We start from the raw sequence: 23,727 nt of genomic DNA on the forward strand, positions 1-23,727 counted from the left end.
GATTACTGCAACACAACAGCTCTTTATCTGAACTGGTATATAAAAGCACTCCTAACACTGCATCAATTTTCACAGCCATTTAGTAGATTAGAAAGCAATTGTAAATGGCGTAAAACCCACATTAACTCCTGTCAACATCCTGCCTTTTGCTCAGTTATGGATTTGTTTGAAATAACAGTGAGATCTAAAGTGATTGCACTGACATCACAGATTGTATTATAAATATGAATGAACCCATTGTAATGGAATGCATAGCGCTATATGGCAGGCGTTTGTCCTCCCTGTCATGGTAACAGGTTTGTGACATAAGGGAACATGGCATTGTCTCCAAGAAGTAACTCCACATGTTCCCAAATGGTATAATCGTATCAGCTGATGGGTTTCAGATTGCCCTAGATTTTATGTTCTAATATTGTACCATTAATAACCATCTGTTGTTTAATGTTCAAAAATCAATTCAGATGATATGAAATCCGTTCAGCTATTTCTAAAGTGATTATTAATTTAAATAATATGCCATTTTGATTTTTACTATATTATCTTGATTGATCTCTGACTAAAAGCATAAGATCAAGTAACCATCCCATCTGAATAGAAACTAGTGAATGGAATTGAGTAGTTAAAATGTAAATGTTAGGAAGCAATTGTTTTCTACAGTTTGGAAGATGAAGGTGTAGATCTTCATTTTTGATTTTGTTTCGTTGTTAAAGAGGTTTGGGTAATAGAAGAATTTGTAGAAGACAATTTTTCATCTATTAGAAGAAAGGTTACCAGTGCATATCTTTTTAATTGCTTGATTCAGTTTGGATTGTCATTCTTTTTTAGATAAGGGTCATTTTATTCTACTACTTAATGTCCTTTTGTTGGAATACTCTTATTCTGGTAAAAGTTTAGTACTAACTTCTCATCTTTCAGTGTTCAGAAAGTGCACATTTCAGTATCAAAATGGTGAATCCATTTGGGTTGTGTTTTGACAATTAAGCTACTAACAGATGATCTTACCCGATTAGGGACCTCTTTTCTTTGTTAGGAGGTCACTATTTTCTGATGCTTATGAGTGGGAAGCAGTTTCATTGATGAAACTTAGACTGGTTCAGTGACTTTTACAGGTTGAAGGACTGTGCTATGCGCTTTACCTACACTGCCTTATCTCATTTCATACATTCCCCTTTAACGTGGAAATATTTGGTGGGAGAATCATCTGGATGTATTGCAATAGTGGGTTATTTTCAGAAACAGTTTATTGCTAAAGCAGGTTCCAGGAAAGAAAATAGAGATATAGTATTTTCCCTACTGCCTCTTCTTGTCCTAACACTGGCCATGTTCTGAGTTCCAAGATCAGGGAAGGCGACAAAAATCAGCAGCATGCAGATCTCTCAGGGAAAGACATTGAGGTTTGCCTTCAGGTGATATCAGTTGCACCCAGGCATATTTAGTCTCAACTGTTTTTCCCTATCAAGGGAGTGTATAATTGGACTCTCCATTTTTTATCTATCTACCTTTTTTCAAGTTGAGACCACAGGCATGATGAAGCCTTACTAGTAACCTATGAAATATATTCACTAGGAGCTGTGGCAGTGATTCAAAGTTAGAAAGATGATTAGTATATTCATTTTTATCAACTGTAGCACTTTATGATGCTTACGGAAATATTCTTAGTAAATTATTCAATCAAATAAATTTTACATGAGGGTTTTACTAACAAGTCAAAAAAAATTATTTTCAACTAAATTCAGTCTGACAGATGGATTTTGTTCTCCAGGTGGTTGCGTATTTTTTGCTTGATAACCTATTTGGCAGCACTCTTTTGAACCTGTGAATATTTATATTTCGGGGCCCTCTCAATAATTAAGAAATCGGCATTAGGTACCAGATGTTTCAGATGACTAAATAACTTTGTTTCATTCTAGAGGTATAATGTTTACTTTGTTTTTGTTTTTAATATTTTCCCAAGAATCAGGAACAAAGCAAGTGTTTAAGTCTTATGTTCATTTAGAAGCTATGTTAAGGCTAATTTACTTTATTAAGCAGAGAGGTGGGCATCCCAAAAGCATTATTTATTTTAACTAGCAACTATTTTAGAAACTATGAAAATTATCTGGCTTATTAAAGTACCCAACTAAGAAACAAATCTAACTTTTAAAATGGTGAAATATGCTGCTTCCTATAATGTATATCTAACTAGAGCTTTACATTTTTCTTTTAAGAATTGGGCTACAAATGAAGACTGATATCTCTTCCTTTCTCATAAGCTAGACAGAAATCAAGTGAATCAACTTACTCTTGAAATAAACTTGACCTGAAAAGAGAGCCTCAATCCCTACAGCAAATAAATCTCAGTGTCCTATGAAGGTTAAGGGTTACACACAATTTTGAATTTTTGCTAGTCTCCCACTTCATTTTACCTCGGTTTGATCCTTCCAAATAATTATTTTTCTCTGTGTTATTGAGGTTGATTACTGATGATTAATATTAATTTCAAAGCCAAAAAAATTAATAGGATCTCATACCTGTGGCTTTATAATGGCAGGCAAATTGAAGTTGGAGTATTTGGCAACTGTGCTTTATGAATAATACCTTCAAATAATTCAGGATCACAAAAATAAATTCACTTATTTGAGAAGGCTCCTACTTCAGTAGATTACTAAGGGTTCTTTTTTTTTTTTTTTTTGGATTATTATATACAAAAGCAATTGTCATTTCCTTATTCAGAAACTATTTGAGAATCCACTTTTGATCTTGCTTTTAAAGTCAGGATTATAAAGGTTAATATTAAAAGTTCAGATTAGAAAATAATATTCCATATAAATTATGATTCTAAGTTCATTTTGCAAATAAGAAACTCAAATTTCACTTATTATGTAACAGTTTCCTTTGTCATTTCTTAAACACTATATATTTTCACTATTTGAAGTTATCACGTTTCATGAATTTTGCCCAAACTTCTTTCTAAGACTGGGAAGTATGCTATTTTTGTTCTGCAATTAGTTTTCATGTTATATTGCATTGCTAAGATAATCTATATTATATGATACTATATAAAGACTATCTAAAGAGCATTTGCTCTGAATTTATAAGTGGGAGAGAAGAATTTGCATTGATAATTCTCTTCATTCTTTATTCTAATAACATATGCTTTCTAGTTCTGTGACAAGGACCATCAGAGAGATCTCATAAGAGCACTTCTGCATGTTTTAATGGCGTCCCATGGTTATTGGGACAGTTTTTACCATGCATCTTCATTCGTCAGGCAGTGCCACCTCTCCCACCTCAGTTATCACTCTTACTTCTGTTCACTATATTCCAAACACAGGAAACTTCTACACACAGCCTTCAGTATATAAGCATTCCTAGAACTACCTTGCCTCTAAAACTTAAATCAAACCTCTATTATACTTCATAATTGCATCCTTTGCGTTCCTTCATTGTGCTTACAAGTTATAATTACATATTTATTTGTTTAATGCCTAGTTCTCCCAATAGAGTAAAAGCTCGATGATTAAAGAAAGAGTTGGAGTCAGAAGAAAGACTTATTATAATCAGTATTTCACACTTTTGACAGGTAAATTAGATCAAAATAACTCCCAGGGAGCAAAATACAGGCAGAAAACCATAAGATCAAGGAAAGGCTATGTGCTGTGCTCTAGGAGGTGCTCAGACTGATTTTCAGAAACCTAACGGGGTGGGAGGTGGGTTTGTTTTTTATGAGAGAGTATACCCCGACTATACATTGTGGACATGTCTCTTCATCACTCTGGGCCTGTTTCCTTGCCAGTAACAAGAAACCTAAATTAATATTGTCAACCTCAAACAGGATAGAATGAGTCTTGGGCCACTGGTATTTTTTTTAGTTTCTGGAAGATGAGTTGTATTTGTGAACCATGACAAGGATTCTAGACACACCCAAGAATATAGACTTCTGGGGAGAAGGGTGGAGGCATATAGAAGGCCTGGAGGAAGGGTATCATTAGAAATTTTTAAATGATCTTTTTTTTAATAATGTATTTTTAACTGAGGTAATATTGGAGTACCCCCATCATATTACCACCGCAGTGCACCCACTTACCACCACCATAGACCATTGTGCTTCCTTCCCTCTTTGTTCATCCCCCCAAACCCCTGCTCTTTCTTGGTGCTTCAGTTCTGTAGACACCTCTCAGGCTAGTTTTTCAGTTTGTCTTTATCTGACTGTTAGTTTAGTTACTTTATATTCTACATATTAGTGACACCATGTGGTATGTTTACCTTTCTCCTTCATAAGTGACCTCTTTGACTCCAAATTCATAATTATTTATCATTCACAGCCTTGCTTAGCACCCTTAGTCCTAAACATTAATTCTCCTTTTACTCACCAAAATTTCATAAATTCTCAGGATTCAAAAATTAGGAGTGCAAGTATCTATGAAAGCTGATATTCTCAAAGATTTATTTTTATTTATGCATACAAGAACTGGGGTGTCGGACAAGGGTGTAGGGTGTAAGAGGATTCACCAGAGAGCCGGGAGCAGCCAGTGAGACAGGAGAGGTCTGCGGCACCATGTGGGTCAGCTCTCTGGCCAGGGATAGAACTTGTGCTTCAGTGGCTGGCGATAGCTTGATAGCACTGCAACTTTAACCCCTGCGCTACCAGGGAGGCCCCTGACATTCTTTTCTGATAAAAAAAAAATAACCAAGTAAGATAGAGGGAAAGTAAAAGTCCATTCTATTTTTAGTTATCAGAAACAAACAGAATCCTCTCAACTACAGGTGGGATGTTCTACATTCTAAATTCTATGCTTGGCTTTTTAAAATCCTTTTTGACTTGTCTTAGGCTCAATGAAGTATTTTAGTCCTAACATGTACATCGGTTTAAGCTTTACACTGAAAGGTCAGAATTATTTTTAACTAATGTTTACAAAGGATCAGTGGACTGTATCCTTTTGTTTATGTTACACATGAAAGAGTGTACTTAGTCCCAAACACTCTCAGTCAGCCATCTGCAAATGGATTGTGTACCTGCATATAAAAGAGTTCCTGGTAAATTTAAAATGTACTTGAGCTGAAATACTCTTTCCTATTTGTTTCCGTCTTTCCCTTTCTCTAGAGTTGCTGCCTCTCTCTTGCTCATGTTATAGTTCTGGGTGCATTATCTAAAATTACTCTGTGTATGAACTGAAACATCAGGTGAACTTTTATTCTGAATTTTTCTAAAACGTATTTATAGTGAGATGGTTTTATACATATAGCCAAAAAGATTATAATTTTGCTGGTGTAAAAACCATTAATTTAACAAACAAGGAAATGGTTGCAGTGTGCCCATTTTTAAGTGCTGATCCTTTTACCATATTTCCTAAGACACTAAAATATCATTAGGCAAGCTTTTGTGATTTTTGACTTGATAAATCATATGACACCTGAAGGTAAAAATAACGAGTTAAATGAGCAAACAAATTCCATCTTTTATGCAGAGCAGGAGTCTATATAAATTACTTGATCTGGTCATCCTCTTTCCTTTGGAAAATCCAAGAAGATACAGTAGTTTAAGAAGCCACATTTCATCCATCTTTGCTTCTATATTAATTTTGATATTTTCTCTTATAGTCCTTTCTCTAGCAATTAAAAAATTTTATGACAACAAAGCATTTAATGGTTCACAGCCTGCCTTCCTCCTCCTGTATTCTTTCCCATAAACCCCCAGAGCCTTTCACATCCCAGTATTTGTATCTGCTCCTCCTACTCTTCTCTATATGATAGACTTGTACTTACTTGTCAAGACTCAACACAAATGTTACTTCCACGTTTAATCCTGTGGAAGCTTTAATTCTCTGTCCTTTTTGTTCCTGCAGCATTTCCCCTGTAGCTGTTTTAGTGCTTATGTATAATTTATTTGTTTTAATAAGACGCTTCTCACTGCTAGATATAAGTGTCTCATCTCTACATCCCCAGCACAGTGACGGGGTAGGTGCATAGTAGGCAATCCATTATTGTTCCTTCAGTGCATGAATTAAGTAACCAATTACATGAAAATGTCCTACAAACAATCTTCTACTTTAAAACCAGTTGTATTCCCAAAGTTAATTTTTAAATCAGTTGTTTTGGAACTCACAAAGCAATTTGCCACAGAAACAATGTTATAAATGGTGGTTAGGTTCCCAGGCTAGTCCTCATGAGTCTATTTAACCCATAATGTAACTGAAACACTGTGCAGTTGTAATGAAAAATAGCAGAAAACAGCAGGGTTACAAATGTGCAGTGTTTTCATTACATTAAGTAAATACAATTCCTCTTTTGTGCAGAAACTGCAATCCAGGGCAAATTATACCAATGGGCAGGTCTAACATGACCTAGCAACAAGAGCAGGATTGCTGAATATATTCACCAACTTAGTGTACTTGCCTGAACCCCCTGAAGAAAAAACATGGAGATACACACACACTGAAGCATAGAGCACTACACGAATCCAGTGTGTATTATGGTATAAAGTACTCAAACTCAAATGAAACTAAACCAACTCATGAGCATTTAATGGAACGAAAAGTCATATAGCAGAACCTCAGTTGCCCTGACCCCAAAGTCTGGACACTAGGTAACCACCATGTTATCCTTTCTTCACTGTGACCAGCTCCTAGATATGTGAGTTAAGCTCTCTGGGCCTTAGTTTCCTTTTGGACAAAGTAGCACTTCCATTAGAAGACCTTGTAATCCAAATGTCTGCATTTAATATTACTTGATTATAACAGAGTGGTAACTTTGGTGATATCAAATATGGCCTAGCGAGGTCATAAATATGGCCTGGAGTTGTTCTTCAATACACTAATATAAATTTGCTCTGGTACCTGTTGCATATCCTTTACTGGTAGATGCAATTTTTGCCTGAGTGGGCTGAATATACCCACCTTAAACCAATTTGTTCCCCCACATCTGCCATCAGAATCCAATTAGAAACTAACTTCTGTCATGTAGCATGTTTGTCCAAACATGCAGAATAATGACCTTCTTGTTCCTTACTCAAAATTGTTTTCTTCCATGAGAAGAAAAGTTTCTTTTCATGATTTGCATAAGAGTTTCTCAGTGGATTGTGGTATACAGTAGATAGAGACATGCTCCAGCTAACTGTCTAATCAAACTTGATTCCCTATTAGGAGCCATCTGGTTGTCCATGACTAGTGTTTGTTTTTTATTTTAGTGTAGTCCATTTTAGTTCCTTCATCTGTTTTTACCATACCACCTGGACGTCCCACTTTTCCAGCTCCTTCCTTCCTTTTCATGTGGGTAACAGTATGGCCAGCAGGGACCTGCTGTCTTCCATACAAAATGCTTGAGACTCACCTCCTTGTCTCTGACTGTCATTCAGCCTCCACGAGCTGGCAGGTCCTCTGTATTTTCCACTTCGTAGTTAAGCCTCCCCAGAAATGATGTCACTTTTGAGGAGACTTTCCTGAAACAAAAGAAAGACGGTAAATTCTTCGACTCTAACTTTCCGTAAGAAGAGATTCACATTTGTGTCTCTTAATTTTTGCTTTCCTTCTGTGCCCTAAACAAGTAAGCCCTTTATTTGTGAAATTTCCAATGCAGTTTGATAACTTTACATAGCAGTACTAGATGACCCAGGTGAGGTGTTTTCTTTGTTGTCCTACGTGTTCACCTACATGAGTGTCACTTGTTCTGAATCATGGCATCTACCAGGAGGGACCTTTGTGACATTTTTAATAGCTCTCCAGGCAAATTGTTTCTATCTTCAGTCCTGTTGTTACTGCAAAGTTCAGGTCTTAAGTGAGACCCTGCCAGTGTGCACTGTGGCTCCACTTGAAATATCCCCAGGTTGACCTTACTCCTCTAAAATCCTGTTGCATTTATTTTTTTTTAATTATTTATACAAGCACTGGGTACAGTCAGAAGCGTGGGAGGGTGAGAGAATTCACCAGAGTCAGAGCGGAGAGCAGAGCAGGCAGACAGACGAAGTACATTGCTGAGGGGAGCAGTGGACAGCAGGAGAGGTCTGCACACCATGTGGGACCCTCACCTGGTGGCCTGGGATCGAACCGGCACTGCAGAGGCTGTGGGCAGCTTCACAACCCAGCACTCAACCACTGTGCCATCAGGGAGGCCCCCCCCCCCACTGTTGCATTTATTATATGCACAACTCATGGGGTCTTTGCATACAGGAAAAATGAGCCAACGTAGGTTCTCCTTTTGTCTGCAGTCCCCTTAAGACCAGCAATAGTATCTTAAACCTCTTGGTGGTCTCTAGTTTTGTATCTTATACATACAGGTATTCAATAAATGTTTATTGATTCATTATTCAATTACGTATTGACTTACTTGTTAAGTTGAAGTTTTCAACTGATTCATTTTTTGACCTTTTCCATTATTAGGTTTTTGGTCAGTGTTTTTGATTACCCAGTTGCATTTTTATCATCAATAGGTTATGTTTATAAATATAATTCTAGAGGCATTTTAATGTTTTAGAAATAAGTTGAATAAATAAGTTCAGATTTTGAAATTGTAGATGAATATTGTGTTAGTGATTAACTGTAGTGAACACATTCTGAAACAGTTTATCTAGCTGAGAGAAAGATAACAATGGAGCCATCCCTTGTGAACAGTTTCAATGGCTTTCCTCAAAAATAGTCATTTTCAAGTTTTTGGTTTTTTTCCTTCCTTTAATCTCATGTTATGAATAATACTTAGTTGAACTCCCAAGGCAAATGGGGAAGGAAAATCTTTGGTGTTGATTTTGGATAGAATATGAGACATTTACTTTTGTGAATTTTAATTGCAAAAGACGTTTTATTCTCTGGACTCTTGGGTCATTCACAGATTTAAATTTAAACACCAATGTTTCTTGACCACAAGAAAATCCACTGAAATATCTATATATGAAGGTTTTGGTTATTAGTATCTATAGAATTTATTATTCTTTTAATTACCACTTCAGTAATTCCAGATGGGTGGCAATATATTTGGTTATGCTCCTTGTCCTTCTGTAGGCAGTTCATAGAATAATCATCGTAAAGTCATACTTCTTTGTAGCTCATCATTTCTATGAGCTCTTTGTTTTACCCATATTTGCTTAGCAACCAAGTTAATTGTTTAAAAATTATTCTAATTTCTCTCTAAATTCTTTAGACATGCCGATTCAGAGCACTTAGGAAGGATGTCAGATTTATCCTTCTGATAAATATCAAAATTTTAGTGGCCACATAGTATACAGTAACAGATCTGAAAATTCATGTGCTCTTTAAAAATTGTTGAGAACAAATACTTATATTAGATCCAAACTTTTGTCAGAGTTTGGACATTTAAAGAATGATTATAAAAGGGGAATTCTAAGTTATTTCTCTCTGCTTTAAATATGTTGGCTGATTTTTAGACTTGGATGAATATCACTGTAAATTGCTGTTCGATGTGACTTGAGTACCCAGGAGCTGTCAGGATGGCTCAGTGATTTAATGTTGGTGTCCTGCAGCTTTGACTGTAATCAGCAGATGCTGTGGTATTACCATAAATGTTTTCCTAACTGCTTCTGTCAAAAAGAGAAAATTCTTCTTCCACTGAGTATGCAGCTTCTGATTAAATTCAGTTTGCCGCCTTTTGCATAATTAATGTCCCATGATGATCTCTAACCTTTTGTTTTTAATATTGCCTGTTGGTCTAGACTCAGTCTTGATGGGGCAGCTCAACTAGAGCAGACAGAAAGAAATGGATGTTGCTTTTACATGCACCCCCAGCACCTCCAATGGCTCTGAAGTTGTTACTGTTTTATATACCATCACTTGTCAAAGATCAGGAAAGCTTCTCGTCTTTGCAGTGTTTTTCACGGTTGTGCCATGCTCTGTTCTACTTCTGAAGGCTGTCTCTGCAACGCTTTGGTGCACATGGTTTTGCCTGAGACCGTGTGATGTTAGAATCTGCTTTAAATTGTCCTTAACCTGGGTGTGTAAACTGTGATAAGCCTCTGGCACAAGCCAGGCGAAAGGCTTCCTGTCCTCACCTCTAGCCCAGAGTAAATCAGACACTGTATTTACAACAAAGTCAAGGTATACAAAACTGTTAAAATGGATGCCCTGTTTTGTCATTGAAAGCATTTTTTTACTTTACCTCAATGGGAAAGAGACTTGAATTTATTAAATAGCAGTTTCTTTTTTCTAAAGAGCCCAAAGTGCTTCAGCTTTCATATTTATTCCTTTGGAATCTATGAATACTCCTGCCTGTAACCACCTGTGAGTTGAAATTTCTTGTTCTTTTTCAAGTGCATCATTGGTATGGATATTGTTTGTGATGTTACTCTTAGACAGTATAAGATAAAAAATATACATGTCATCTCTAAGGTACTAAATCAGGCCAGTAGTAACTGACAGATTTACATCTTAGAATTACTATGTAATCGTACCACCAGCAATTAGGCTTTTACCTGTTCCTTTGTTCCAAAAGAAAGGATAAATGACTGAGCATCATATTTTCTGTAACCTATTTCTTTCTCCGATAGATTGTACTAGCAAATATTTATAGCATTATCTTTAGTATTTTTTTCCATCCTAGAATCAAAGAATAGACAAGATCTTAGAAAAGTGTGCATTTTGTGACTGACAAATGTGAACCTGACTGACGCAAGGCCACAAATAGTGAGTGGCATTTTTCGTTTGGGGATTTCCAATTTTCAACCACTGCAAATGTTAACTTTAATTTGAGAGGAACTAAAATCTATATTCAAACTGAATAAATAAATTTATCAGTCTCCAAATATATTCCACATGAAAGTGTTAGGATCAACAAAACTTTAGTTTCCTTTTACTCAAACTCTGTCACCACAAATTCAAAACTGGCTTGGATCTATTGCATTTCTAATATATTTTTATTGTCCATACAACCACAACAGTAACCCTTCTCATCTCTGGTCATCATCTCTCACAGCAGCCGACATTTAAACAATAGAACGCTCCTTTCCACACAACTAACCCATTGCCGAGAAGACAGTGACATTGTGCCCCTTAAAACAGTTTTGATTATGCATCTGCCTTTTCCTAACCCTGTGACTGGAGTAATCCACTTAACTTTTGGGCAAAGTTTCCTTGGCAGTAAATGGAGATAAATAATAACCACCTCACAGGAGAATTAAATGAAGACTATGTGCTAATATGTCCACACACCTGCTTCTGTGAGACCTGTGCTTGATAGCCAAGGAGAACTAGGAAGACACTTGAAAAAGGCCAGAACACAAAAAACAAGATAGCTTTTATATTTAATTAAACAAGAGATTCAATGATGCTGTTTCTTCAGTTCCACTTTATTCATGAACATAATGTGGTAGTTACTACTCAAAAAATAATGTCACAGGTATATCTCAGGATATTTGAAAGTAGCAGTAAAAAGAATGAAGTGTTTCCCTGGCTCTCAGAAAATGAAATACCTCCTTGCTGCCCCCTCCCAAGAAAAAAGCTTTTTTCATAATAACAGTAGACCCGAAATTCTCAAACTTTATTTTAAATGTATTGCTAATATCATGCTTTAAGAGGAAGCTGTCAGCTTATTTAAAATGACAGTTATAATTTATAAATATTATAGCTGCCATTCTCAAAAATATTCAGAATTTGGATATCCACTTACTTTATTCCCAACAAATTAACAAATAAATACACCCCACTGTATTTTATCATTTTACCTATGAATAATCATACGTCAGTTTGCTGATGAGGTAGATTATACTGATATTAGGTTTTTCTTTTTAACATTGAGACATCAATTTAAAAAAACTTTATAGCTGTATTTTCACCCATATTTATATGACTTCAGGAGTGTCTACTGTTATTATACCCTGTAACCATCAGAAAAGAGGCCCCAACACAGCCACTCTCAAGGTTTGTGGTGAAAGGACACCTTTCAATGCCTTCTATTTGAATGCTGATCATACCTGCCAAAGAGCTTTTGTATATATTATTTTTGTCACAAAAATCTATTGTAGGTTTGGCTTATTTAATCATCTTCAGCAAACCAGGAAAAGTGCTGAAATCTAGAAAGATTAAGATAAGTCGTTCCAGGATATAAAATGAATGCCAGAGCTAAGAAGAAACGCTTATAATTTTTTCCTTCTAGATATAAACTCATAATAGATTACCCCCTGGTCTAAGTAGTCACAGATGGAGAGTTTGCAACTCACCAGATGAGCCAGACAAAATTGTTTTTAGTTCCCTTTCATGTAAATCCAAAGAACAAACAAATCAATGAGTGTGCAGCTTGATAAACAAAAAGGTAGTTCTGTAGCCATGAGTTTAGTTAAAACCAAATCTGCAGAGGCAGCTGGGAAAGAAAGAAAGCTAAACTAACCTCCCACCAAAAAGGGGGCCTTTAATTTGCCTGAGGCAATCACAACCATCATCTCCTGGAGATGAGACTAGGAAAGAAGTACGGCAGCAAAACCAAGTGCATTGTCACCATCTGACAGATAGTAGCTGACCTCTTCACCTCGATTTTCCCCCCCCCTGTATAATGGGGATATTAACAATTTCACAGAGCATGTAAGAAGTAGCACAGAAAATGTTATTAAAGCCCATTCCGTCTGACACATAGAGGGACAATAAGTCATCATCACCATTTGGATAAGACCTGATGAAAGATTTCTTTTGTAGACTGTACTAGAGGAGACAGATATCAAGTATTATAATTAGACAGTTTATGGTAAGTGCGATGAAAGAACATTGTGCTATGAGAATGAATGAGGGGAGTGTATAGCGTGAGTTAAGGGGGGTTAAATAACTTACACCCAAAGCACGATGACCTTGTTTTAGACTGACTGGAAAGAGAATGGGAACTGGAACAGCAGCAGTCCGCCTAAGCGAGGCCCCCATAGAGGGATGAATTCAGACATCATTCTTCTCCCTATATTGACAGCATTGACAACCAAGAGATTGATAGAATGCTAACTGCGATGAAAGAACAACGGAGACAGCCACCATGCTCAACTTCATCAGTGTCTCAACTGAGGACTTCTGATTACAAATCCATCCAAATCCATTGTTTTCTTAATGTGTTATTCTGAAAACCCTGCCCATCCTTTGTAAACTCTTGATTTGATTGACTCGTACCTGCTTTCAACTTAGCCTTTTCACTCCATCACATGTCTTTCAGTGTCCCAAGTAGTTTAGCCCTGCTAAACATGACATCCCCGCTTTACCCTAAGCATTTTTCTTTGCAATCTAACAACTGCAGAACTTAAACATTATTTAGGAGGCATGAATACTAACTTTGCTGAAAGTCCTAAAGTACTACTCTTAATAATGCAGCTTGCCATTTTCCCTTGTTATACTTACTGATCATCTTCCCTATAACTCTATAGATAGTGGTGCTGTTATATTGTAGACATCCTAAAGATAGGAACCCATGTCTGCTCATGCTCTGCTATGTGGCCCACCATACAGACTCACCATTTTTTGACTAAATGAAAGCATTATCTATCTTATATCCTATTAAAATGTTGTATCTTGCTAGAAGTTATGAAACTTTATCTCTGCCCTCTTGAATGTAGTCTTGTGGTGAAATCAGACTCATCTGCATGTAAAGTATTGCTTTTAACACCACAAGAGTTAAGGACACAGACCTTACTCCAGCTAGTTTGATTTTGTCACTCAACTCTAGCCCGTGACAGGGAAACAAAAAACTAACAACCAAACCAAGCAGGATACACAACATATGAGAGAAGTATAATGGAAATTAAGTGGAAGGTGATAGCACAACCTTTCGGGAAATCGGGAGTGGTAGCATTTGATGAGTCTTAAGGGATCATAATTAGACGCAATGATTAGGACAGAGGAGATAATGTTATATATAGAGTTCACTGCTGAGTACAACTAAAAAAAAAGGTCAAAATCTATGTCTTAGTTTCAGAAATTATACCATTTCCTAAAAGTTGTTTCCTCAAGCATGGATTATTAGTGAGAGAAACATTTGTTAAAACTTTTAACATTTAAAATAGATAGAGGCACTTGTGATTAGTTTATTTATTTTATAGGAGATAATTTTACAAGTCTGGGTTCCCTACTTGGTACAAATTAGATAGTATTCATTTAAATGTAAAGTTTTATGTGCAATAATGTCAAAATAATTAGCTTTGAATATTTTCTAAATGTACTGGTGAATCTGAGCCATAGATTTTGCTTCTGTGAATAATTAGTTATATTGCAATTATTAAGTATAGGCATTACTTTATATTAGAGAGGAAAAAACCCTGGAGGAAAAAAGTCCCTGCTTCTGTTTAACCCGTGAACTCAATAGATTTTTAAGGTATCGGTCAGTAACAATATCAGTAAAAATGAAGTGTCTTATATTTCTCTTGACTTCTTGCTAATACTGGAATACTGTCTGCTTCTCCATCTTAAGGATTTTCCTTAAGCATTTATAGTTTGGTTTGGGGTTTTTTTTTGTTTGTTTGTTTTCACTTAAAAAGGAGTATTACAGGGTGGGTCCTGAAGCTTAATCAGGGAACTTGGGCTTGAATCTGAAGTCCATGCTAATTTGCCTCCAGAATTGGGGAAAGTTTAACATCTCAAAGCCTCATCCTTCACTGGTGAACAGGGAGAGTAAAAAACTATTTTTCATTAAACTATTAAGATTCATGTACAGCACCTTGTGCAGACAGTACTTAAGTGCTAGAACATGTTAGTATTTTATTCTTTTGTGAAATAAAACCTGAAATGGGAAAACTTTGACAGTGAGAAAAGTGAATATATTTTTATTAGTACTAAATCAGAGTTCCATATTTGCTGATTATGTCATTGTTGAAAGTTTTTGCTGTAGGTTAGCAAAGTATTTTTAGTTTGTCACATATTAAGTAACCTCTATCAGAAGAAATGTGACCCCCCCCCCTATTATAATTACTACTGTACTCTGATCTGTAGAGCAATAAAGTAGAAGACGATTTTCCAGGAGAAAACAGTTATTAGAAAAACAAAATCATTCATGTTAGAAGGGTCTTGATTATTAGAATTACCAAATGGACCTGATAATACTGCAGAATACATTGCTTTGGTGTTGTACTCCAGGGGAAGCTTTTCATGTCATGGAATCCTCATCATTAATTGCAAAGATTTCTAGAATAAGTGAAGGGACACTGACCTGTTAATTCATTGCATTTTTTCCTCTTCCAATTAAATGAGAACCAGTATAGAAGGGTACTACCATTGTAAAATGTAAGATCGTTAAGATAGAATAATTAATTAGCAAGAATGTTATAATAGTTGTTAAAAGAGTATATGTTCCATAATTTTTAAGTCACTAATAGTTCTTCACGGTACTATAATGCCCACTTAAATTTACTGATTGGTGACAGGTATAAGTGTCTGACCTCTAGTGGCTATAGCTTTTAGCTGCATCGCAGTGGTTAGGTTCAAAAAAAAAATACAGAAAGAATTGTTCACAGATGCGAATAATAGAGTTCTACGAGGGAGTGTATGATTAACTTCCCTGAAGTTCTACTAGTCGAGTTGTCCGGGTACTGCCTCAACAAAACAGAGTTGTGAACCAACTTTGTCAAGCTGTAAATTCAGATGCTTGAAATATGTCAGCAGATCCTGCCCTGACAACCAAACCCAACAAATCTCTACACTATTTTTAGTACAGATTCTGAAGTTCTTACTAGTCTCTAGCATTGATGTTCAGCATTACTTTATAGGCTGCATGAAACATTTTAAACTATCAACAGAATCGCTGTATACAATGCATATGCTAATTAGATGCCTATATAAACATCTTTCATAACATGTAGATGTGTGGATTTAATTGAATATTTTAAGATTCAAGTTGAAGAGCATTATTGTTACTCATTCCATCATGAGTTAAGGATGTTTTTGGTCATCATGAAACAAATTGAGATTGGCCAACAATGTGGGGATGTAAGGCGATTACTCTGAATCACTAAACTAAATATACAAATGTTATATTTAATATGATGCCCCGATTGAAAAATACTAAGACATTTGTATTACCTTCAGGTTGAATAATCAAAAAAAATTCTGCCTTCTGATAGTACATTTTCCTTTGTCTTTAACATAGCAAGCTACAGTATTTAATTTTTCTTTTCATACTTTGTATCTCAGTGAGAACTTTTTTCTCAATAGTTTAATGAGCTATAAAGTGCTGGACATTTATGACTGATGTGGATCTTTAATAATTTTTTAAATTTCAAATACCACGTGGATTATAAAGTTCCGTATACTTTAAGGCGTCTTCTATACTAACACTCGTAGCTCTTGTAAGAGAATAGATGGGAAATGAAACTAGCAATTGCTACATCTCTTCCTCTGTCCATTTTCCTGCAGTCAGCACCTTCTTTAGTTTACCAAGAGTACTACACTCTAATTTCTTTCTTATCTGCCTGCCTTTTGGTATATTTCTAGTGCTTTGTGTTTCATGTTACCATAGAGACAGGAGGAGCTTGAAAGCCCTGGGAAGAGGAGTGGAAGCAGGTCTTTGAGGAAATAGGCCTGCTGGCTAGAAAAGCCCGAGGCAGGAATCAAGCAGTAAATGGAAAGAGGGAATTATGTAGTCAGATCCAACTGTGTGTCCATAACATTGTAGGATGCATAGATCCAGCCAATGCTGCATTCAAAATGAGTTTACATAAACCAATTTTTCAGAGATCTCGGTGCAGCCTGAGGTTTCATCTGAACCAAACCTAGTGTTTTATCTACAAGAAAATAACTGAAGTGACACAGACTTATTCATTTACTGTTTCCTCATTAAAAGAGCAGTTTCTAAGAAATTTCCTTTTTACTTGTCTTATTATGCTGGTCAAAAATCTCACCTTTAAAATGAACATCAATATTCTTTGACTCAGCTGAAACCATCAGAAATCACATTGCAGTTTGAGCACAAGGAACTCCACAACCAGCACCCAAATCACTGATCCAAATATGCTTAATTGTTATTTACTCCTTCCGTATTTTAGGTACATAAGGCTTTTAAATATTTCTCTGATTTACTGAATTGTTATATTTTCCACTCTGTATTAACAAGTATAAGTTAAAGTATTTTTATAAAGGAGGAAGCTGTCTTAAGGACTTCACAATAACTTTTTTTTCTCTTGCCTTTGCCTTACAGATGTACATGTGGTAAGGCAGGAAAGGAGAAAAATTTGTAGATGGGGAAGAGAAAAATGAAAAACTTTTGAACAAAATAATGTAAAGTACGATTTTGAAAGAACAGATGATGTTAAGCAAGGAAAGAACTTAAATTCAGAAAACCACTTACCTGCCTAAGCTACTGTTAGGGGGAAAAGGATGTCCCAAAGCAAATTCCATATAGGCTTTGTGGACTCCACCCCCACCCCAGGTCAAAGCCAAAGACACTGGGAACTCCAAATCCCATCACCACCAAAGGGAAGATGGCTGGGACATGAGGGTGGGGTTAAGCAGCCAGGTGGATACAAAAGGCAGACACGTGGGCTTTGGGGGGGCTCTCCATTTTGGCTCTCCACCAGCTCGCAGCGTGCGGCCAGCTCAGAGAGTGACTTTGGGTTTCCAGGTCGTCGGATCGGGTAGGACGCATTAAAGACTTTATTTCCCTATTTTCTCCCTGAGTTGTATATTTTCCTTATTTCTTTTTCTCTTGTAAATAAACCTTTTATTAACCCTTTTGCGTGTGTCTGTAGTAGAGTATTCATAAGTCCCTTTAAAGCGCGCGGGTGAGGACCCACAGCCAGGAACCCGTTTAATATCGGGGTTGCTCTATAACACTACTAGTTCAAGGGCATAGTGCACAAAGATGTTCTCTGAAAGACCAGTGGTCTGTACACTGGTAACTATTCTAAGGTTGAGTCAGGGCCTCTGAGGCATTCACTTTCCTCACACTGACAGCAGGAGGCAGACATGTACCACCTTGAGCTCTTTTTAAGGTAATGTCTGTGGCTCATGCCAGATTTTCATTTTGACTCATTTTCTAGAAATCCATGAAACCAAAATCTTAAAAGTGGTTTCAGATTTCATAATGAAACTGGATACCATCAATCCAGTACAATATACTCCTCCCTGGTCTCTGACTAAATCAAAACAGGCAAGTAGATCAGCTAACAGTGACACCTCTGCACCTCAGACCCACTACAGGTCCTGTTCCAATTTGAATAGGAGGGTGGCAAGAAATCAAGGTCAGAACCATTTTGGGAAAGAGAGTCATGTTTAATAAGTTAGGTCCTTATTTCTACTGATTTACTAAGACATGTACAGAATTCTGAAGTAAAAGTAGAAGAGAGTCTAAATGGCAACCTGGTCTCCCTCAGCTCTGTGGCAAGATAAGCATAGGGCAAAACAAACAATAGCAGCACTCGGAGTCCTCATTCTCATCAAGTTTCATGGTTGTATTTTTAGCCTTTAGCTATTGTCTATTTTACCATTCACAGAAGCTATCCAAATCCAAATTACCTAGGAATATATAACTGTTGCCTCCTCGTAATATATGACAAAATTGTAGTGAAATGCCAAATTTCGGAACATTGCATTCTTGATTTTTTTCACATCATTAAAAAAAAAAAAAACAGAAAATATTTTCCCTGTTATCTTTCATTATTGACCTAATCTCAATAGGTTATATATTTGGAGTTTTTTCCCCCTCAGTATTAGGGATACATTTGTACCTGATTTACTTTCCTATAATTCAAATGGCATATGTTTATTTGATAAGCAAATGATTACTGTAGAATCTGTGACCATTTAACAAAGCTCAGATTACTAGTCCTTACAGAGATGGCGCTTGCAATCTTGATGTATAGCTATTACTCTAGCCAAGTGAACTACATATTCCCATATGGTGACTTACAGAAGTTTTTTTTAGTAAGTATGGGAAAATGAGCAATTAAATAAGGGACTTTTAAGTTTAAACTTTGTCATAATTCCTGCTTTTTTTGGTAATAATTAGCTTTCTAGTAGTACAGAATCCAACTAAAACACTATTGGATATAACAGTGGTAGACACTTCAGGTTCTAGATAGACCTCTGCTGTCCAACATAGTAGCCAGATGTGGCCCTTCAGCTTTTGAAATGTGGTTAGCCTGAGTTAAGATATACTGTAAGTATAAAATACATATTTGATTTCAAGAATCTGCTACCAGAAAGAATAAGATCATTAATTACTTGATATTTCATTTTAAGAATGCTTTAAAATCTATCACATGGGTTTTTTCCCCCATTATTTAACATGGCCTCTTGAAAGTTTTAAGTTGCATATGTAGCCTACTTTTGTGACTGTCATTTTCTATTGGACAGTACTGTTTTAGACCCAATGTTAAAGGAGCCAGGAGGTACCAAAAAAAAAAAAAAAAAAAGGTCCTCAGCTTATTACCTAGGTAATATTATTTCAAAGTATTTCCTTTGGGGCAGATTAATATAAAAGGTGTAACAAAGTCATACAGTACACAGTTACATCAGGCTTAGACTTAGTTACTCAAGCAATAATATATTAAGCTCATTAAAAGATAGGTAATGTTCTGAGTACCAAGTTATGTTAGAGTTAGATGGCTATGAGCTTGCTTTTCTTACTCTAAAACATATAATCTTTTAGATAATTTAAATAATATTTTGTGACAGAGAAGTAAAGGAACATATCTGTGTGTATATAGTTACATGGAAAATGATTGGAAGTTAAAATGGTCTTCAATACAATACAGTTCAACTCCAGGATTGAATTCTCTCATGAAGCAGATTGCTTTAAGCAGATTCTTACTAGGCATATACTGAAAGTTAACCTTGGTTTTAAGTTTGCATAGAAATACTTCAAAGGTTATATTCAAAAGGATCCTATAAGCATATGTATAGTTTCATAGTACTAGATCTGCTAGATGTGTTTTTTCAGTTGATTAATTGAGTATGATTTTGCATGTTTGTAATAGAAATGATAGAATCCTAAATGTTTCAAGGACTCAACACCGAGCATGGTGACTAACTACTCATTGATTTAACTAATGAATTGACTTCATCATAACCTCAACTCATGATTTCTGGAAGAACATTTGAAGAAATTATGGCAATTTAACTTAGCATATTCCCTCATTCTTTTCTTTGCCATTTTTAAATTGTTCAAGAGGTGAAAGGAATTAGATTTGCTTAATGAAGCCCTGATGCATAAGAACAGTAAGTAGTACCAGTAACAGATTTCAGGGATATAAGGTAAAACATTAAATCATTAGAGCTATCCAAAGAAGGAATATATTGTCTTATAAGATTCTGAGGCTATGACTGGACACCTTCAAAAATAAAGTAGATCACCACTCAACAGGATGCCGAATAAATGGAATTCAAGCATTGCCTTGATAGTTCTACAAGTAACTAAGGGTCTTTCCAATCCCGATATTACATGATCCTGTATTATACAATTCTATGGAGCGAAGTGAAATGTAGCATAAATAGCAGCCTGAGTTATTCAAAAGAAATAACTGTACACTGGAACTATCTAATAAATGTTGAATTAGGAAGTATAAGAAGTAAAAGCCAATACTTGAAAGCAGACTAAAAAGTACCGAAAAATGGCTTCAGGAAAGTGTTTAGTTTCCTTATTTTTTATTTAAAGTTGTATTAGAAAATAACCAGTTAAGTCATTAGCACTGCAAATCAGTCTGTCCTAAAATCCCTCATTCTAGAGAAGTGACATGTTCTTCCCGTTCCACAATATGACTGACTGCCGTGGTTGTCATGTGAGTCTGAGCCACAGGGACATAAAATTTCAATTGAGTTTGCCTTAGGCCATGGAAATTCATGGGCTTCTTTAAACCTCAGTATCCTCTTTTATAAGACTTGCTAATATCTGTTTAAGAGTATCTCAAAAATTTTTATTTTTTTTTAATTTTTTTTTTTTAAATAGAGGCATGTTTTTATTTATTTGTTTGTTTGTTTTGTTTATACATGCACTGGGTACAGTCAGAAGCACGGGAGGGTGAGAGAATTCACCAGAGCCAGAGCGGGGAGCAGAGCAGGCAGAAGGACCGAAGTACACTGCTGAGGGGAGCAGCGGGCGGCAGGAGAGGTCTGCGCGCCATGTGGGACCCTCCTCCGGTGGCCGGGGAGCAGCCGGGGACTGAACCCGCACCGCAGAGGCCGCGGGCAGCTTCGCAACCCAGCGCTCTACCACTGCGCCACCGGGGAGGCCCAGTATTTCAAAATTTTTTAAATGTAAAGGTTTCATCAGGTATACAGTGTGTGTTCAATAACCATAACATCAAAACATATCTCTGTATTCTTTGTTCACCCTCTTGCTTATGAACCTGCAGATCAAGTTATTTACCATCTGATACTTATTAGCCAGCAGGCAATTATATACTTTAGCAATATTTACTTAGTAGCTGAGCCACACATTGGTGACCACACTTATACAGTGACCTGAGAGTTGTCAGTAACAGATAGCAGGACTGGTAAAAGACATTAGAGTTGCTTTCAGTTTGTCTGTATGAAGAATAAGCTGCTTTAGACATAAAAATTTGGTTTGAAAATGTGTTGAAGTAAAGGCAGGCATTAGGTAGAAATGCTTGTGGAGGCTGAGGTGGGCAGAGTATTGAAGGTCTGCTATGAGGCTTGGAGATACAGATATGGGACTCTCCTTCCTAGAGATGTTTGAAGCTGGGAGATCCTGGTAAAAATGAGCAAAGCACTGAAAAGTGGGCCAAGGATGTAACCATGAGGAACAGACACATTGAGAAAAGTGTAGTTGTTTGGGGTAGGAGTTGGGAACATAGAATACATTATAGAGGGAGATTCAAATGAATGCTCAAAAAGCAGAAGAGTAAGCATAGTAAAGGCCTTTTCATTACAGAACGTTTGAAGCTGCAATCTATAGATGAGTTTTGTCTCTGACTCTGTTCTATGTATAACAAGATAAATCTATCCATGTCACCTCTCTCATGGAGGTGTTATAATAATCAAATAAGTTGATATATGGGGCAAATGGTTGCAAACGATAGAATGGCTATATATAAAGATTATGTGATAATATCGACATTATTACATAATATTCAAACTATGACTAAGTATTCAGACTTCACAGGTGATTGTCCTGGCATCAGACACCAGTGGCCGGCACAGAGTTTCACAGTCTATCCTCACTTCTCACCAACTGTCTGTAAATTCAAGGGTTTCATTAGCCCCTCAGGTTCAAAAAATTTGTTAGAATGACTCCTCGAATTTAGAAAGGTGCTGTACTTACTGTTACTATACTTTATTATAGTAAAAGGACAAGTCAGAACAAACCAGAGAGACCCAATCTAGGTAAGATCCCAGAGGGTCCCAAACAGGAAGCTTCTCTTGTCGTCAGGGTTACATTACCCCCCAGCACATCAGAGTATGACAAGAAATATCACATGCCACCTAGAAACTCACCTTAGCCTCAGAGTCCAGAGTTTCTCTTGAGGCCTTGTTACTTAGCCATAATTGATTGAAAAATTGGCCACATAGTTGAATTTAATCTCCACTCTTCTCCCCTCGTTGAACACCAGGCTCATATATCACTTGGCTTAAAACCACAACCTTCTAAACACATGAGTCTTTGTGCCATGCCATCACTCCCCATCTCCAATCACTCACCACCATAATCTAGAGGCCTACCATCAACAACACCGATGCTTCTATCAGCCGGTTTAGACTACCTTCCAGGATCTGGACAGAGGCCAACCAAATGCTTCTTCATGCACACATTCTAAAATTTTAGCAGATGTAAGAGAAGATGGGGCATGAGAAAATTTCTATGAGTTTAGGAATTTTAAGGCTGCTAGTAATCTTGTAGGGGCCAGTTTCCATAGAGAGGGATGGATGAAAACCAAATCACAATTTGCTAAGAATGGAGAGGTTTCATGGGGGGAAGCAACTCTAGAGAGGGACATTCAACTCTAGAGATTTATCAGAAATCAGGGAGATAAGCAGTTGACTGGAAAAATTTGCACTGCTATTCTCTTTAGAGGGAAGAGGCTGGACTGAAGCTGGATGACCTGTTATCAGGAGCATGCCCATCTCCAGTTCCTTGTAGCCCTGTGATCAATTAGGAAGAGTCAATATAGGAAATTGCAAAATGGCAATGCTGTCTAGCATTTTTTTATTATTTATATATATTTTTCATTCTTTTTTTTAACAGTGTTTACTTTTTCTCAGTAGAGTCCCCATAGAATATTCACCCATAGTCCCTTGTGCTCTTCGCCGTAGTGTGTATGTCCCGTGTGCTCCTCCCTCCCCTGCAGAATGTCTGATTTATAGTTGTCTGTTTATTTTTTCCCTGATCCCTTATTTGGTTCTGCTATATGGAATTTTCATTTTAAAGGCATTGATAGAGAGTAAGATGGGAGAAAAAGAGCTATGAGGTTCTGCCCCCAAAAACTCTAGTGTAATTGTCAATTATCTTCTCTATTCAGAGATAACTTCGTAAAAAACCACTCTGCTTTGACTAGTTTGTTTGAATTTGGAGAATAATTTGATTTTTGTCTTTATGTAATTGGTTTCAATGAGGGTTTCTTGGCACTTCTGAGAGATTATAACTATATACAAAATGTCCTTTTACTCTTTTTATCATTTTTATATATTTTCAATACAAAAGGTAAAATAAACAGCAAAATAAAACCAAGGGAAGACAATTATATATAGGACCAGTAAATCAACAGTAAGGAAAACCACAGGGATAAGGGCTGCTGGCGGCCAGCACTAACTTCGGTTATTGCATAGATTAAAAACATATATTTGTCACACACTTTACTATCATGTAGACCCAGTAGGGCTTTAAAAATTATATTTATGG

General features: G+C 36.5%; 1 protein-coding gene and 1 long non-coding RNA gene across 3 annotated transcripts in view; one reads left to right on the forward strand and one right to left on the reverse strand.

The window, feature by feature from the left end:
- The window catches only part of DIAPH3 (diaphanous related formin 3), a 454,058-nt gene that overhangs the window by 423,913 nt on the left and 6,418 nt on the right, over nucleotides 1-23,727 (forward strand).
- Nucleotides 1-23,727, reverse strand: part of LOC119259973 (uncharacterized) — a 78,320-nt gene that overhangs the window by 25,811 nt on the left and 28,782 nt on the right. For both annotated transcript variants that reach the window (XR_008554290.1, XR_005128621.2), the window contains exon 2: nucleotides 7,309-7,417. This is a non-coding gene — a long non-coding RNA (uncharacterized LOC119259973). The remainder of the gene's footprint in view (nucleotides 1-7,308; nucleotides 7,418-23,727) is intronic.

The sequence above is a fragment of the Talpa occidentalis genome, unplaced genomic scaffold (assembly GCF_014898055.3).
Source record: "Talpa occidentalis isolate TD23 unplaced genomic scaffold, MPIMG_talOcc4v2.1 talOcc4.5, whole genome shotgun sequence".
Lineage (NCBI taxonomy): Eukaryota > Metazoa > Chordata > Mammalia > Eulipotyphla > Talpidae > Talpa > Talpa occidentalis.